The following is an 18,778-nucleotide window of genomic DNA, read 5'->3' as shown; positions in this document are numbered from 1 at the left end:
CAACCTTTTAGCATGTCGTTGCAGCTCTGAGGGTGACAATTTCACTGTACAGACTGGCTGGTATAGAATTTCGTTTCCTACATGGGGTGAGGCAGCCCTGATGAGAACGTTGCGGTTTCGGCTATCACAGCTTCTGGTTGTCCGAAATAATAAACTTACGTATCACTTTCATTCCACATATTTTTTCTGGATAGAAACAGACGGAAATTCACTTTTTGTGTGTGTGTGTGTGTGTGTGCCTCATGTGCTGTCCATGCACCATCAGTGGCCATGCTTTATCAGTGTGCCGTGTGGAGATATATCCAATTTCAATGGAAATAAAAAGACAAAGCAATACATGCGGATGTTACAGAATCTCTCTACAGGAGTTTTTGATATACACGTCTATAAAATTACTAGAATATATATATCAACAAAGAAATAATTAAAACTGTTTGAAAAAGAATTCTAGGCTTCTACATCAATAACTAAATAGATAACCACTAAAAAGAATAAGGAAAAGATAATAATACGTATAATTATTATGATATTATGGTCTTCTATCCAAGATAGCCTCATCAGTATTGTCACGGCTCTGCCAGAGGGCCCTGTCAACACTAATACTATTTAATAATGGCATGCGTGTACAGTACGTCACCTCTTGTTCCGTTCCTCGTGCGTCTTTCACAGTGTACTAAGTCTATAGTGGTGGATAGCGCACTGGTAATGACAAAATAGACGTCAGTGAATGGATTTATGAAAAAAAATCATGATAACGCTAAGCGTCACACTGGGATGACGAGACGAGAGTTAATGTAATTAGCAAACACAGGAAATAAACATTTAACAGGTAAATGCTATAGTTGTTTTGTGATTATCTCATTTCTCGACCAAATTATTTGAATATCTTACATCCGAGTCCAAACAAAAAGGGGGTCTCAAAATGGAGGGGGGGGGGGGGGAGGGGATTGTCCCCCTGGGTACGACCATGGACAACAGTAAAAGATAAACCTCCGGAGTTCTCAATGGCCATTTCAAGGCAGATTCAAGACTTGACTATTGAACAACAGGTTTTATGTAATTGATATCACTCTGCCAAGACGAAATATTGACTTATAATTTTTGTACCAAAATTGATTTTAAAAAAAATCAACGAAAATGCACTGCATTGTTCTCCTTTTCTGGGTAAAATTGTATCAGTATCGTACAAAAAAAAAAACTATCAAAAACTTATCAATGTTCGGCCGTACATCAATTAAGTCAGGCAGTCAACTTTAAAAGTTATCTAAACGTAAAATTGAATGCTCGCGCGGATGTATGTACTGGCTTCATTCAGTGGATATTGCATGTTCTACTCGGTCCTGTCGCCATTCCATTTGCATGTACTCAGGCAGTGTACTTTATTAATGGCTGTATATCCTTCGGTACACAACATTGAAACGTCACGTCCTCTTCTACATGACGTCAAATAATGTGATCTGTCAACTGAAAATGCACATGTAATTGTTTGTTTTTCATGAATAAATGAACATTTCACACAAATGCAACTGACTCGCACGCGCACACAGACACACACATTAAAAAAGCACTCTAATAAATCTATGGTGTGCATTTCAGGGTTTAGGATATACCTATATACGTACGTTTATCTGAAAATTCATGCAGACACACACACAAACGAACACATACATATACGCACATATTCTCATACAAAAACATATTATACAGATGATATATATTCATTTTCTTTTTTTGAGATAGTGATTATGTATCCATAAATACGCATATATATTATGACTTTAATGAAAGGGGATAGTTGATTTCACCGTTATCTGATGTATGCATGCATATTGCCTAGAGTTGAATGTGTGAACCCGAGGTCACCTGTTCCTTCCAGTATACAGTGCAAGATTAGTTATCTCATCGATGACGAAGTTTGCATTCTTATATTTATCCCGTTGCCATGGGAGCGGGAGTATTCAAGAAAGCACTCCGGAAGAATCCTCCGATTTCCCTCCGTTGCGGGGAAAGCTCATTATACATTTCATCCTAAAGTCGTTTGCCTGTAGAAAGGGAAAAAAAAGATTGCGCCCTTTTATAAAGGAGAAAATTAAAAATGGATAATGACGTCATGTGTTACGTCATAAGGAGTAACAATAAATCTGATGTCGTAAGAAGAGATTCAAGGACTCCAATTCACAGATTTTGCTTTTCCCCCTACATGAGCTTTATTCTGGTGTGGTTTAGGAGCGTTTCAGCAGACACTTACAATCAATTTATTATACACTCTTCTCACTGCAGAGTAGCTGCAGAAAGTACTCAAGAATTGTACCCGGAGTCTTTACCAGCCTGAGAAATGCATTTGTTTACGATTGCTTCTGGCACTTATTGCCTTCAGAAGCACTATCCGCAGCCCATCAATGCCTGGCTGCGAATCGGTGAGGGTGAATTATAGTGTTTTGTCAGATTTGCTCATCCCATAAACACCGGAAGGCGTTTGAAAACATACAAGGGCATTTTGTTTTCTCTTTTATATCTCGTCATGGCAAAACACGGGATGTAACAGCAATGCTGCGCATAAATTTTGCTCATTATACAGCGTGGGTGCGCATGACACTTTAACTAAATAGTGAGGGGCCTGAATCTATTTCATATTTTTGTCTCCCTTAAAGTTGAACATGCACAGTATTACAGCGAAACGCATCTTCTATACACACAAACGGCCTAACGTACTGGTAATAAGTGAAATCAGGTTTTGAAGGTGTTATATGTCAAGAAAAGCCTGATAAATAACTCAGAATGTCATCAATAATAATTGCCCATTAATAAGACAAATATTTAGTAAGAAAGTATATGTTGTCCTCCGCTCCCCCTCCCCTCCCTCTCTTAATTATTCTAAATTCAAAAATACTTCGCCTCTGACACCCTACCCGCTCGGTCACTTCTCTTCCTCAGAAAGGCTTGTGGTTTTTTTTTTCAATTCCCTCTTCCCCCTCCGCCCCCCCCCCCCCCCAAAAAAAAGGGGGAAAAATTCTAGTCACTGACCAATGTCTTTCTCCCGAAACGTAAATACCCCTATCAGGTTATTTAACACTAGTGTGAAATTTATGTGAAGTCCTTAATATCGTTTTGGATATATTTATGCATCTGTTCCATGAGAAATCTTCCCGCCCACTATATCTACACATTTTCGAAGGAAACAAAATAAGATGGAACAAAATGAAACAAAACAGAACAAAACAAAGCAGTTAAAACAAAGCACTACAAGAAATAACATTGAAGAATACTTAATCAAATCTCTTGATAATGAATGCGTACTTCCCGCCATCGTGATGTTTCTATTACCATAACTTCCTGAGAAGTCTATCTTTCAGGCTCCAATCAGTAAACAACTCTCTCTATTTTTCGTCGGATCACTATATTCATATCTACCAAAGACATGATACACTGCCGCTTTAGTCGGACAGCGACTGTTGCGCTTCAAAGTTAAAAGAAAGTTAGCAATTATGCTTATATGACATTAATTTTGAGGTGACAATTTTGAAGTTCAAATCTAACTTGTAATTCTTTCTCTCTTTTCTGCATTGCTCGCCGTAAAAGCCGCAGATATGAATATATATATATATATGTATATATATATATATATATATATATATATATATATATTACATTAATGTTCATTTTTTTACTATATTCTTATATTCTATATCATGAATATATGATCTTACTTCCGAAACTCCTCATAAAATTTTTCATGAATGATTCTTGTAAATTCTTTTAGGTCGGGTAACATTGTCGTAGCGTCTCTATGAGCTGGGAAGCATTCGAAATAAAAACAGCAGCAGCAGCAACAACAACAACAACTTTAAGAAAGATAACGAGTAGGAACTATAGACATGCATGGGTTATGATTTCAAACTTAAATAGTTATCCAAAAACAAAGGGTTTTAAAAGTGACTTTAGTGTATCTCCACACTTTCAAATGAAGAGGACTGGTGTTTAGAAGGATGGCGCACGAGAAAATCCTAGCTCGCTTTTGGGTGCATGGTTTCTGTTCAGTGTTGTGCTTCTTCCATTGTAATTCGATTGTTTACAGATAGAAATAAGTAGGGTCGTTAACGTTATTAGGACCATTTTGCATTTTACATGTCTCTAAATGTTTCTTTTTCTCCCAAATAAAGTGTGCATGGAATTCCTGTACAAAATTTAATGGCAGTCTGTTGCAGCTTTGGTACATCGGTTATGATCATGAAAAGAATGTTAACTGGTAATGGTGCAGTTATTGAATATTGTCAATTAATTTTGGCGTGTTCTGATAATCCCTCGAGAGTTATTGCCATGGTGCGTCACATCACAAATTTGTTTCATATCAGCAAGAGAGCACTCACTGCCTTGGTATAGAATCTGAATCCCAGAGCTCCTTTTATCAAAACTAGAATCCATGCAAACTTGATTTTCAAGCAATTTTCCAGTTCTGCTGAGTTACATTGTATATGCCTTTTTATTGCTGAGAATTTCCTCATTCACGATTGGTTTCGTGATGAAAGATCGTGTTTTGATCAACATGTGTGTGCGGGGGGGGGGGGGGTGGGTGGGTGGGTGGGTAGGTGTTTATGTGCATGTTGGGGGTGGGGATGTAGGTATTTATGTGTGTGTGTGTTCGTGTGTGTGTGTGTGCGAGCGTATGTGTGCGCGTGTCTGTCTATATTGCGCCGCCTTCTTCTCCGTCCTGTACGATATACATACACCCTCCTTTATTTTTTTTCCGACTCACGTCCATCCTCCAGCACTTTGTTGGTGCACGCACGCGCCTGCATTACACGACGATATCGCCGCGCACAAACACCTCGTCGAGATGAAGATAAAAGGGACTTCCTGAGCACGAGTGTGTGGGATTCCCGATCGAATAAGGGCGAGGACGATCTTAGCTCGCAGGCTTTGCAACTGAGAACTACTCTCGAAAGCTTGACTACCTGGGATTGGTTTATTGACTGCTGTGTATAGAGAGATCGACGTGACGGTGGTTCTCAACCTGAACACGACGGCTACAATTGGAATTCTATGAAGGCCAAATATTTGTTAAGGTAAACGATATTTTTTCTGCATTGAATTTATCACTTTTGTAAATACCGTTCCCGGTCTCTCGTTGAGAGTTTCCATTGTCCTCAGTCAAGTAGTAACAGGGCGATTTATTCATTTTTTTTAACCCATAGTTTCACTTTTCATTCCAACAGTGTCTGTGTCATGGGTTTTTTTTTTTCCGCCAATGCTTTTTATTTTTTTTTACGATGTCTGTCTGCTTGTGTGTCGCACAGAACTTTACACTGCAAAAAGTCCGGTGTTAAAAAGTGAACACCGAGCTGGTGTTAAATTTTCGGTGCTCATTTATGGTGTTAAATTAACACCTCCGGGTGTCATTTCCAAATTTTAAACTGTTTTTTGAAGAGTTTCTTAGTAACTGCACTTCTTGTTGATTTTTAATTTAAACAAGACGATCAAGAATTTTACATTAAAATACTAGATTTTTGAAAAAATGTGAAAATAAATTTACACCAAAGTAACACCAGCTGGTGTGGTCTCTTATTGAAGCTGGACGGGTGTTAAACCATTGATATCAACACCAACAAATATCAGATCAACACCATGTGGTGTCATTTTTGAATTAACACCAGTACAGTGTCAAAACAACACCAGGTACAGTGTCAAATCAACACCACGAAGTGTCAGGTGAACACTTTTCAACACTATCACAGTGAACTTTTAACACCTGTATGTGTGGTCCTCTATTGAAGTTTGATCGGTGTTAGATTTAACACCCGTGGTGTTAAATCTAACACCGATGTTTTTACAGTGTATGAACATATCTATCAAAAGACCTTTGAAATGATAAGCAGGTCTGGGGGAAGTGGTTTGATAATTAATGCATTGTATCTTAGGTTTGTCTCTAATGAGAGCGTGATTTTATCATACATTTTTTTTCTGTTCGAGGCTTTCCCTGTTGATCATTTGATTTTGAAGCATTTTCATACAGTCGTCCACTTTTCAATCGTCCATCTGCTTGTTTTGCCAAATGTCCCATAAAAAAAAAATGTTTTATTCAAGGTTACAATGATCCATGCAAGAATTCTTCACTCTTCGCCCTTGGTGTATCGATCCCGCCCCCTCCCCCCTTACACTTTTCATACAAATGTTCTTTTTATCGAATTAGGATGCTACCAACAATGTACTCTGAGCAATGAAATGTCACTTCATGTGATGAGTGAAATCATGGGGTCAATGACCTGCTGCTTCCTCACAATATCCTTGACCCTGGAGACACGTTAAAGCCGCAGCTGAATCACAGATGTTCTTGTAGAACTTACCAAACAAGTCTTACTCAAGCCACGAGCACCTCACAAGCAGAATAAAAGACAACCATCGATGATTTCTTTATTCAGACCCAGCCTAGAGAGACATGGGTATAGGTTTGCAACGGTATAGTCTTTAATACGTTCGCAGGTAACCAGAGATTTGAGCACCCCTCAGACAAGAATCCTTGTAAACGCGGCGTGCAATAAGAGAGATAGATTACGGTCCGGAGGTTGAGAAGGTCGAGGAGGAGGAGGAAGTGGAGGAGGAGGAAGAGGAGGAGAAGAAGGAGGAGGAGGAGGAGGGAAGAGGAGGAGGAGAAGGACGAAGAGGAGGAGAAAAAGAGAAGAAAGAAATAGGAGAGGAGTGAGGAGGTGTAAAAGAATACTTTGGAGAGGTAAAGATGAGGGTAATTGAATACAATAGAATAAACATGAAAACGTGGAAAGCTACCGCGAAAATGCGTTTTTAACAGGGTTATCATAAAAAAATACAAGGCAACATTTCTTTTTTCTTATACGAAGATGGATGAATCTCTAACAAAGCGAAAGATTGTAGTAATGAATATGTACTGGCTAATACGATCTTCCCCAGTAAAAGAGAAAGAAAGAAAAAGAAAAACATGACTCGAATTAGAATTCCCTTTCTTTGAATCGCCAAGCTTTGAGCAGCTCACATTACATTGAATTGATCGCAGTCATCGTGTAATTGCGCACAACAACTTACACTGTAAAAAAAAATACTATAGAATTACAGCCAATCTGGCGGCAGCAGAGTCGCCAGAAAATTAGCTTTTTGAATACAGGCTGTATGTAATTGCAGCATATATTTCAGGACTGTAATTCAGATTACAGGTCGCCATGTAAGGGATGGTACAGTATTGGTGGAGATGAGAATTGGGCTTTTAACTTTTTTGCGAGATACCAAGAAAACACTTATGAAATAGTACAGAACATACCATTTTAAGAGGAATTCAAAGTTTATTTGATGAAAATCGGGTTTGGAATGACTGTTACATCTAAAAACAAAGTAAAACAAAATCTAGCGATCGTAATAAAAGGTGGGTCCCACACTATATTAGGATCGCTAGTTTTGGATATTTGAGCCATTTCAAAACCAGTTTTCATCAAATAACGTTGAATTCCTCATGGAATTACATGCTCTTTCATATTTCATAAGAGGTTTATCATTATCTAACAAAAAAAAATGTTAGAAACCTGATGTCAGGTCTCAACCAAAACTCTACGATCCTTTTAAGATGATTTCTTTGATGCTAAACATAAAGGTATTGAATTCTTACACAAATATAGACGTCAATACAACTTAAGGACTTACAATAATTATAAAATGTCTCTCTTGAGCCCCATCTGATGCCACATCTTGTAATTGCTGTCAGTTTGAAACGGGATAGCTTGACGGGTTCTATGACATTTGTTCCTGCGACAATTGCTCCCATGAAATATCTGCATGGTAAGCGAAACATAAATAATTCTACCCACAAACATAATCCTAACTCTATTTAGGCCCTAATCCTCACATCAAACTAAACCTAAAACCCTATAAATAATTCTACCCACAAACATAATCCTAACTATATTTAAGCCCTAATCCTCACATCAAACTAAACCTAAAACCCTATCCCATCCTTAACCCTAAGTCCTGAGAAAAAGATAAGATCGGAGGAACTGTCGCAGGAGCAAATGTATCGGCAGCTGGGCGATGCTCACAGAATATATATATGTAGCTCGTAAAAAAAATGGCGATGTTTGTAGGAAGTGGAGCACAGGCACTTAGGACGTAAGAATTTCATGCGGATGTCGCTAATATGACATTATTGACGGATGCGTTGTTAGGATTTTAGAATGACAGATTTCAATGTGATCGAGCTTTGTGAGTGAGCTCTTTAATTTTGCACTTTTTATCCTACCCAAGGGCCATATAGAACACCCCTATTTTCCAATTGTACCCTTCGGCGATATCATGGCAGGAGCAGGGAGGGTGAGAGAAAAAGAGGGGTCAATGATATTTTGGCAGCTCTTATCCCTCCGTCGTCGATTGCAAAGGATGAAAACATACTGCAGAGTGTTATGCCAGCAACGTTTAAAACATTTTCCAAAGAAAGGATTCGAGGGATCTGCACTTTTTTATTTAGATATTGTGAGTGTATACGTGCGCGCGCGCGCGCGCGCGCGTGTGTGTGTGTGTGTGTGTGTGTGTGTGTGTTTGTGTGTTTTGGGGGTAAAGTTTACTTTTGAAAAACAACAACGACAACAACAACAAAGTCACCGATTTGGATCCTTTATCCCCTTTGCGTAAAAAGTGTATATATATATATATATATATATATATATATATATATATACATAAGTGTGTGTGTGTGTGTGTGCGCGCGCGCGCACAAACAGAGAGAGAGAAAGAGAGGGAGAGATGTGACATTTTTTCATGTATATTTTATGATTTTTTTAAATCAAAGACTAAGAGGGGTTACATTGCTCCATCCGTAAATATACATTTTTGTCGCTTGCATGCAAGAATGGTATAGTTTTGGTTGAGACCTAGCTTCAGTTTTCTAACTCTTTTGGTGAGATAATGAGAAACCTCTATCAAAATACGTATAAAAGAGCATGTAATTCTAAGAGGAAGGCAACATTTACTTGACGAAAATTGGTTTTGAAATGGCCGAGATATCTCAAACAAAGCCATTCCAATAAAAAGTTGGACCCACCTTTATTCAAATCGCTTTGTTTTACTTTGTCTTTGGATATCTTAGCCATTTCAGAGCCGATTTTCATCAAATAAACTTTGAATTCCTCTTAGAACGGTATGCTCTGCAACATTTCATAAGCGATTTCTTCATTTTTTTTGCAAAAAGTTAAAAGCCCAATCCTGCTCTCAACCAATATACTTTCCTTTTAAGCTTTCAAGGGGAATATAATTATTAAGAAAGTTCTTTTCAGAGCAAGTTGTTAGAGCAAGAAATAAAATGGTTATCGTTTACGTCACCTTTGCGAGCTCTCATATACATGTATAGAAAGAGGCAGCTTGTTGTATACAGGCTTGAAGCATACCTCTTTGTTTCATAAACATTCCTATTCCTAAATATACCCAGTTTATGTCTTCTAAAAAAAAACCCAAATGATAAATAGGTAGGCCTATCAGAAAGACTCATTCTGGACAATTGTTTTATCTTTCATTTTACTCTTTTCTTTTTAAAGAATTTCGTTGATTGCTTGAGAGCTGAGCCCAAGCAAAAATGACATTGAGTTGAGTCCATCGAGATGATAGAGATATCTTCTGAATATTCTGAGCTATCTCTTTAAAAAATGAAAACAAGTCCTGCCATTCTTAGATAGAAATAAGTGGATTTAAAGGTAGAGTTTCAAAATGGGAATAAGTCGGGCAAAACAATGTGAAAATCCTGTAGATTCCGTTAATTCTATTGTCGTTAGAGCGTTGTTTTGTTGTCTTCCGTCTGCTTGAAGAGTCTCGGTAGCATCCTCCGCCCCCGTCTGGTCCCCCGGTTGATAAATGACCCGCGATTTTTGCAATCGTCTGACCGACACCACGGATATTCCCACCTGAAAGTAATCCCAAACGTTGGCAATTAGGCGAGGAAAATCGTTTCTGTCCGGAGACGATCTCGTCGGTCACTCGAAAAAAAAAAATCAAATCGTTCTTTGAAATACATACGGGGGTCGAGTCCCATCACGACTGCCGGACGCCACGGAAAGGCTCCGGACACAAACACGGGCTTCTGATGGGTCAGTGATATCTTTGCACGTGACGGCATAGAGGGTCAATTATCGTTCGTCAGAGATATGCGATATCGAGTTGTTAAAGCCGCTGGGGATGAAATAGAAAGTAATCGAGGGGGAGGACAACGAAGGGTTTGTTTGGTGTTGTTCTGTGAGTATGAACAGGAAACATATTATATAAATTCAGAGGAGCGCGGACTGCAACTAGAAAGTAACGTGGTCTATATTTCAGACAAGGAGAGACAATGGAAATAGCATGTTCTGTTTCTATCCCCCAACAGTATACGAAAACAGCATTTGTATAATTCTTGACTGAAAAGATAATGTACCAAAAAATTCCCATCAAAACATACATGTTCAAAATATCATAAATATGATATAACTTTGCTCCTATATGTCTTGGGGTTCATTGTCAATACTGTGTAGGTTGAAATATCATTTTGTTTCAAAAACAAGGAGAATTATACTGTGATACTATTTTCATCAGTTCTATGATTTTCTTTTCCAGATACAGAAGAAATGTGAACCCTGAACTGTTTTATGTGACAGATTATTTTCCCATTTATTAAAATGATGTATTCGTGAGAAAATTAAGACATGATTTTAAGCTATACCACCTAAACAGGAAAAGGACAGCTCTCAGGTTAATATGATAAGTGGAATAACCTCACGAACTTTTTGTTTTTGTTTTTGAGCGCAAAATGCACCAATTACCGGAAAGACGCGATGACGTTTTCAAGGCGGACGCCTAAAGGCATTTCCTGGGAAGTGCAAAGCCCTCTGCTTCCCCATCCTTTCTACTAATAGCACTGATAATCAATTCCCGGTGACTCTTTAAAGGGGAAGGAAGGCTGCGCAACATAGTTATGGTATAATGGTTTCATTCATGTGTTTATTTGTTTATCCATTCATATGAATTATTCATATTTCTCTCTTCGTGATAATCATATCTTTATATATCATTTTTTTATGATTACCGTTACGTATATATGTAGTGATGAAGAATTTGTAAGGGTTAATGTAAATCGGAATACTGGATCGCATTCAAGAGTCTCACATACCGTAAATTTAATTCGTATTGCCAACTTAACAACCACCCCCCCCCCCAAAAAAAAAGGGAAAGAAACAAAAGACTCAGTGTTGTTCAAGATACTTGTGAAGCGACTTCCCTATAGACATAAAAAGTAGCGTGGTATCCCAACATTTAGAAAGCAAATAAAAAACAAGTAAAAATTAAATGCGACATTTACAGGGACGGACGGGGATATCGTTATTTGTAATATTATCTGTGGGTAATTGAAGAAAGAGGGCTGAGAACTTTGCTGTCGTGTAGTAAAGACCCCTTCGTTAATGAATTGTTGTCGCGGGGGGAAATCCGATACACCCATCAGGCTGTCATAAATGGGATGATGAATATGAAATGCGTATAGCTGAACAAGCGATCTTTCGCCTGGGAGGAGCCGGGAAGGCTTTTATATCAGTAGGACGCTCTCAATCGCAGCTACATCAAATTTGGAGTGGGTCTTACCCTGCTGTTACTCGTTCTGCGAAGCGTTAAATTCTCCTGGCATGGTGCTATAATAGGAGAGTACAGTATTCTTTATGAAATCGAGTCCTCATAGAGCGTGCTCTGTGATTCACAAAGAACTCTATATCCCCAAGCAATGTGGAGTATAGGATCCAAGGGACGCTAAATTCATGCCTCTTGATCCATTTATCCCTCGCTGGGATTACGCGGTATTGTTTTTCCTGTTCTAGTCTTCCTGTAATGGCGAGCTCAACCACCTCTACCGATTTGCAAGGTAGTCTACATGAGGGCAAAACCTGAGTGAACTGAATTGTCCCTCTTTCTTTACACTACCTTATTTATTCCCGTGCCAAGGAAAGAATGCATTATACATGACAAATGCGTCTGCGATAACGAAAGAGATCTGACGTCATCAAAAATGTGTGAAACTCTGAACATGACGTAGGGAAAGAAACGGGTCCAGGCATAATGAGATGCGGCGGACTGTTTATGTGAAATTCACACCATTAGTGCAATCAATAGCCGAGTGACGAGGTGACGACTACGAATGGAAATCAAGGCAGAAAAATAAACATGGGAAAATGGGGACAATGGACATTTATTCGAAAGGTTGGAAAAGGAAATGTCAGACCCGAAAACCAGCGCGCAGAGAATGCAGTTTGCATTTTGGGTTCTACATTTGCCTCACTTTGGTTTGACGTCTGTGCATGCCTCTATGTACCTTTTCAATCGTGTAATGTATGTAGATTCTGCTAAAAAGCCGATCAAGTCAGCTTTATCTGATCAAAACAATGAAAATTTCTCATTACTTTGAACGCAGAGAGATATGTTAATAGATTCAGCTGGATATGATGAAGCATCGAATTGCTTCGACATAATGTCCACCCAAAATATTCTGGTCTTTTTGTTTGTTTGTTTGTTTGTTTGTTTTACAAAAAAAAAGCATGCAATTGTAATTTACTGAGCCTGAAAAAGTTTTAGTTTGAAAAACATGTAGTTAATACGAGTATTTAGGACGAAAAGGTGGCTCAGGCGGTATCGTATCTGCCTTGCAATCGAATGTCTCGGGTTCGCACACGCGGGTTCGAATCCTAGCACGTGCAAACTTAGGAGTCTTACTTTATTATGCAATGTTGTGTGTTATATCATGTCGTCCTCTCCTATAGTAGAGGCAAAAACGCTCTGTCCCTCGGATAGGACATTAATATGGTGGTCCCGTGTGTGAGAAAGTCACAACTACCCCCGCACGTAAAAGATTCCGCCTCATCCATTCATCGTAAAGAGCAGGGTGCACAACCCCCGTGAAGTACACACAACCAGGAGGCAACTTGACCCATGGAAAGCCAGCTAATGTCATTGTATGCAGCTGAATATGGGCTTTGTAGAAATCTTGTCAGATGGAAAAATGAAAAGAAAGAAAGAAAATAAACAAACAGCTGAAGTGTCTTTTTAAAAGATCAACTTTCAATGAAAGTGGTCGCTTCATTTTCTCCATAACTTTTTCTCTCATTTTCTCTTACCACTAAAGGAGCCAATATAACATCTCTGCGCTACATTTCGCGTATGATATAGTAAAATGCCCGAGGCAGGAATACAGTGAAAAGACACTGTTCAATTAACGCATGTAAAAATCAATCCAGGAGAAATCTGGCTGGTTACAAATCTGGCTAATGTATAAATTCAACAAATGGCACATGCCTTACAACAGGGGGTAGAATTAGGAATAAAGACACTGTTTGTTTGTTTGTTTCATTTCGATCTGAGAAGATGGCTGGGTAGCCCATATTCAGCTGCAGTAGCTGGTCTTCCATGGGGTCCAGTTGGATTAAGGCGGGACAATTTCACCGGGTTAAACACCCTGCTCTTTGCGATGAATGAATGAAGCGGAATCTTTTACGTACATGAATTGTGGCTCTCTCACACACGGGACCTCCATTTTAAGTCCTATCCGAGGGACAGAGGAACTATCCGAGGGACGGAGATATCATTACACACAGCATTGCTCGGGGGGACCCGGGAATCGAACCGGGGTCCTATGGATCGTGAGGCAGACGCGCACTACCGACTGAGCTAACTCACCGCCCTCATTGCATGAGAGGTCAAAGATTGCCGAGCGCGTCTGCAGCTGCGTTTTGCAATTCTTTGGCCCCACGACATGATTCCACGCCACATCTATAAGAAAGAGGTTAATGTGACGAGCTCGCTATGTATCACTTTCGCTAATGAAGCGATCCATCTGACAGACACACCTCCCCGCCTCCTCAAGTGAAAGATTGTAAATTGATCACTTAAAAGGAATCATGTCCTCTTTCTCGCCTTCCGACCGCATTTTCTGAGACCACTCAAGCCACTCTATTAATTTCTCGTTCATCTAATACCCTGCGAGTATTTCTTGTCATTTGTTTGTTGTTGTTTTTTATCTTTGTTCATTTTTTCCTTTCCTTTTCTTTCCGTTGCTATGGACGTCCCCGTTTACAAAACAAACAAACAAACAAACAGACAAACAAACAAACAAACAAATCTTAGAAGTACAAGTGGTGCGCTTGCTCATAGAGTTTAGCACTTCTTGTCCGCGGTCACAAGGGTATATCAATAGTAGCAGGTAGTTAGAGGCATTCATTGAAAATAAGTTATTGTATTGATGTTTGCATAAGTGCTTCGTGAAACCGCTATGGTGTGTGTGTGTTTGTGTGCGTGTGTGTGTGTGTGTGTGTGTGTATGTTTGTGTGTATGTGTGTGTGTGTGTGTGTGTGTGTGTGAGGGGAGGGGGTAGCCTCGAGTTGTCACTCTGACTTATATAAGTGAAGCGAGAGAAAGATAGAATTGCATCGCTGTAAATCAACAACATTATGTAATATAGATGCAGTGAATAACATTACCCTTAAATCTTGATATTATCTGTCTTGCGTAGAGGTTGCATTTCGTGTAGTCTAAAGATAATTGAGCTCGAAGAACTGAAAATATTCCGCAACTTACACTACGCTGCTCCCAGGTCTGCTCCCATTTAAGATGCACTGTATTTTCTTCGCCTTAGTCAGGTGCGATTAGTGTCTTATATAGGGAGCCATTCTGTACAGACACTTGACCTTTTAAACAGGCTCTACTGGGTGCATATTTCTAAGTGACAAAATTGAAAGCAAATTATAATTGCCTGAATTCGGTGTTGTGACTTCCATTGCCGTCTATTTTTGTCTTTACAACCTAAGAGACCCTTCACATTTCAAATAAAAACAGATTAAAAACCACATACCTCTTCATATTTTTCGCAGTAAATTAATTGTCTGCTGCACTGCAGTGCAAATACGGGAAATCAATGACAATCAACTCAAAAGGTATTTTGATCAATGTCAGACAATAATTGAGCGGTGCTGTTTCACATAAAGGTACAGTATTGCGACGATGAAATCATTGTGGAATTTTGTTGAATTTCGGGACGTGCAAAGGCGGTATTGAAAAGGGATCCGGAACTGTTCTCTGAGTATTTGATTTACAGTTCAAAGAAAAAGAGAAAATGTCATCATCAAACAGTGCCAATATGTGTGTGCTTTGATTTTGTTTTGTTATGTTTTCTGCTCTAGTCTGGCTTTCTTAATCACTTGGCAATTTGCACTGCAATCTGATGAACACATTCTGATTTTCCATAATAATTTTGTGATCAAAAAAAAAATCATTCTGATATATACATGATAATTTTGTGATAAAAAAAAAAAATATATATTCGAAAGGACTATGAAATAAATAGTTTGTTCATCAGGACAGCTTCCCGTGCTTGAGTTTCAATTTAATCAAAGGTATATATCAAAGAAGATACCTTCAGTTTTGAGCCAGAAATATCACGAGATGATTATCTATCAAAGCAGAAACTCCGTTATATGATATTCGCAAATGGGCTCCAATCCATACGTTGCCAACATTCCGACGTCGCGAAGTTCTGGAATGGCGCCGTGGTAATAGCTACATAATGTTATTTTCCCTGTGGGAACATCATAACGATTACTATGCGATATGTTCTCTGAAAGTGCTGAGTGAAACGGGAGCTTTTGATCGTTTTTCCTTCATTTCTCCAATTTCACACTGCTCTGATGAGAGCTCAACCAATTCCTAAATAGGGTTTTGATCACCCACTGGAATTTTGTATACAGTACAATATTGCTTAGAAAAATAGTAAGACAATTTTGAACGAGAAGATTGCAGAGAATGATTTAGCTGGAGAAGGGGGGGGGGGTAGGAAGAAGACCGGAAGCCTTTTTTGGGGGAGAAATGAATTGATTTATTTGCAACATTGCTTCACTTTTTGAGAATGTTTCCATTCTCAGAAGGATGAGTATACTTAACTGGCCATTCATCTACAGAGTCTGCTTGGTATACACGCATGGCATGCAAAGGCTGTGAATTTCATTGTAAACTAACCCGTTTTCAGAATACATATTTGTAGTTGGTAAATATTAGAAGTGCGCCCGAGATCCCCGTCGTCATTTGAACTGCGTCTCGGATCTCCTCGAAACCTTCTTGACTCTCGACCGCTTCACGCCCCGCGGCACATGGCTATGATACCCCGATTAAAAGCCGCTGCTGCATTCCGCCAGAAATTGGTTCAAGTAGGAGCAACCAGGAAGTTCCGTCACTTTGCAATGGCGCATTCACTGAATTAATCAGGGCGGGATATACACTTCTACTCGGAATGAGGCAAGTAATTCTATGACGGGATGGTATCGTCATTGACCCAGTACTTAAACAAATATACATGAGTTATGTTTGTGTATTGATGCAGCTAATATCTCTCTCAATCAACAAGCAAAAGACTACAAGAAAAGCGCAAAGCAAACAGATTATTGTGGGTATATAGGTAGGGGATGGGCAACAGACTGCTTGTTGGACATTCAACAAAATATCTATCTCCAAATTGACCCATATAACTCTAGGATTGATTTCAGTATCTAGTCAAATAGATAGAAGAAAAATGGGAAAGGGCAATACTGCTTTTAAAATCAGTTTCTTGTCGCATATCGATGGATTCCCAAGCTACAGAATATGTACTCATGCACCTCATTCTTATTAGAAAAAGAAGAACAAATAAAGAATTCTAGAATTGTTTGCAACTCAATGGTAACATGGCAACTAGTCACACAGTAATAATAGAATGTTAGGTTACCTGATGTCTGTCTTTGTTTGTTTGTTTGTTTTTCAATATATTTCTTTTTTTTCTGCGAAAAATACTTGATAGTGACTTACAATGAGTCTGGAGACCGGTTTACTGAGCTTAGATTTCAGTAAGGGCAATGTTCTAAAGGTATCGATATTGTGGTACTTCTCTGGTGAGGGGAAATAAAGAAGACTAAGCCTCAGTTCTCTTGATTTCTTTCTTTTTTTGAAGCGATCTTAAGGTTTTTACTTTGATGGTCGGATGGAACTTTGCTCCCTGCAGACAAAGTCTTCTAGTAACGAAATCCGTCGATCGTAATGGCCAAATCCTTCCCGTTTCGAGATAAACAGATTATTTTCTCGACTAGCCTTGCCACCTTCAAATGAAAGAAATCTCAGTCGTATTCTATATATCGCAGAACAAACGAGGGCGTCTTTAGGCGCTGTGCATACCCTGTGGGGTTGACTTGGGTTGACGGTTGACTTGATATGCCTGCAGTGTGATAAACACACTAATGAGCTCTCTTGAGCATACCTTGCAACAAGTTGACCCCCCGCAAACATCGCCCGCAGTCACCACGTATACCATAGATAGGATGAGAGGGATATAAGAAGATTTTTGGTGGCATCTCAGGACACGCCACCCTGCGGCGATGGTTAACCTTTGACAAGTTTTAACCTACCCCCTCAAAAAAATAAAAACAAACAAACGAACCCCTTTACACAAAATAGGGCCCATTTTAGTGGTTAATATGTGCATGTGACTTCATAAAGAAACTTCTGTGGTATTAGGTTATTTCTAGATCATGGCAACAAATTCAATTTCTTTTTCGTTGAATTCAAGATGACAAAAACGAAATCGTTGACAAGCCAAATAAAGTTTTTGAAACAATAAACCAAACTGGCTTATCATACCATGGCTATTCCTCTTTAGCAACTCAAATCGACTCCATGAAGTCCTTGAGGAATTCTATCGTTTAACTTATCATCAGCTTTTCATCTATAGATTCGCATCTTTGAATTGTATGTTTCATATTTCTTTAACTCAGAAAGATATGATGCAAGTTGTTATATCATGGTGAATATACAAAGATTATGAATATATTCTGTGAGAAATACAAAAAGATTGTAAAATGAAGATTAAAAAACCCCACACATTCACACACACACACACACACACACAAACTTAAGAATGGTGGATCTGCCATCAAAACACTCACTTTTATCTATTGACTTGTTCTCTCCCAGAACAAAATAAGCTCAAAGAAGAAAGATGAATGAATGCGTCGTATTTGGGGACACGATGGCATTGTAGGTATGACTCTTGGCTTTCTATCGGACAGCCCCAGGATCGAATCCCGCCAAGTACCTCCGTTTCCTATGACAAAGAGAATTTTTTTTAAACCCATAATGTCGCTCTCGACACAGGCACGGCAGGCGCATAAATTGGAACCTGGCAACGGAAGGGTACTAATAATAGCAGAACCCTCTCGTAGAGCAGTGGTAGCACTGCAAGAAGAAGCTACTCCAGATAAAGGCAACTATATCATTATAATGAACCAAGAAAATTTATGTTCACGTCTCTTGCATTCATTTATTCCCATAGGAATGAAATAAGCAGAAAAGCCATTAGTCCTCTGGCCAAATCCAACGCTATAATTGCTCGATGGGATTTAGTATTTTGTCTTTTCGTGGTATAGGAAGCTAAAGAACAAAGGTTAATACAGCGACACTTGCTATTCGAGGAACGTCCCCACAAATTATGGTGCATCCATCCCAATCTCCCTTTGGAGTTATTTACGATGATTATTGTCCCTTACGAAAAGAGGATGCCGCAATATGTGACGAACAGCTGCCTCGCCAGATAACATAAGCGTCTCATTTCAATCATGCGAATCAATAATATGATCTCGGATTACCCCCCAATCAAACTCTACGTCTAAATACCCATCCCTCGACGATTCTGACATGGTATCCCGTTTGTACCCGTGTTGCTAATTCTGCAGTCTAATAAGTCACCGTATCC

This window comes from Diadema antillarum, unplaced genomic scaffold (assembly GCF_040938485.1).
Source record: "Diadema antillarum isolate AM-2024a unplaced genomic scaffold, OU_Dant_1.0 seq00000680_RagTag, whole genome shotgun sequence".
NCBI classification, from domain to species: Eukaryota; Metazoa; Echinodermata; class Echinoidea; order Diadematoida; family Diadematidae; genus Diadema; species Diadema antillarum.
Note: the sequence above shows the minus strand (reverse complement) of the source record.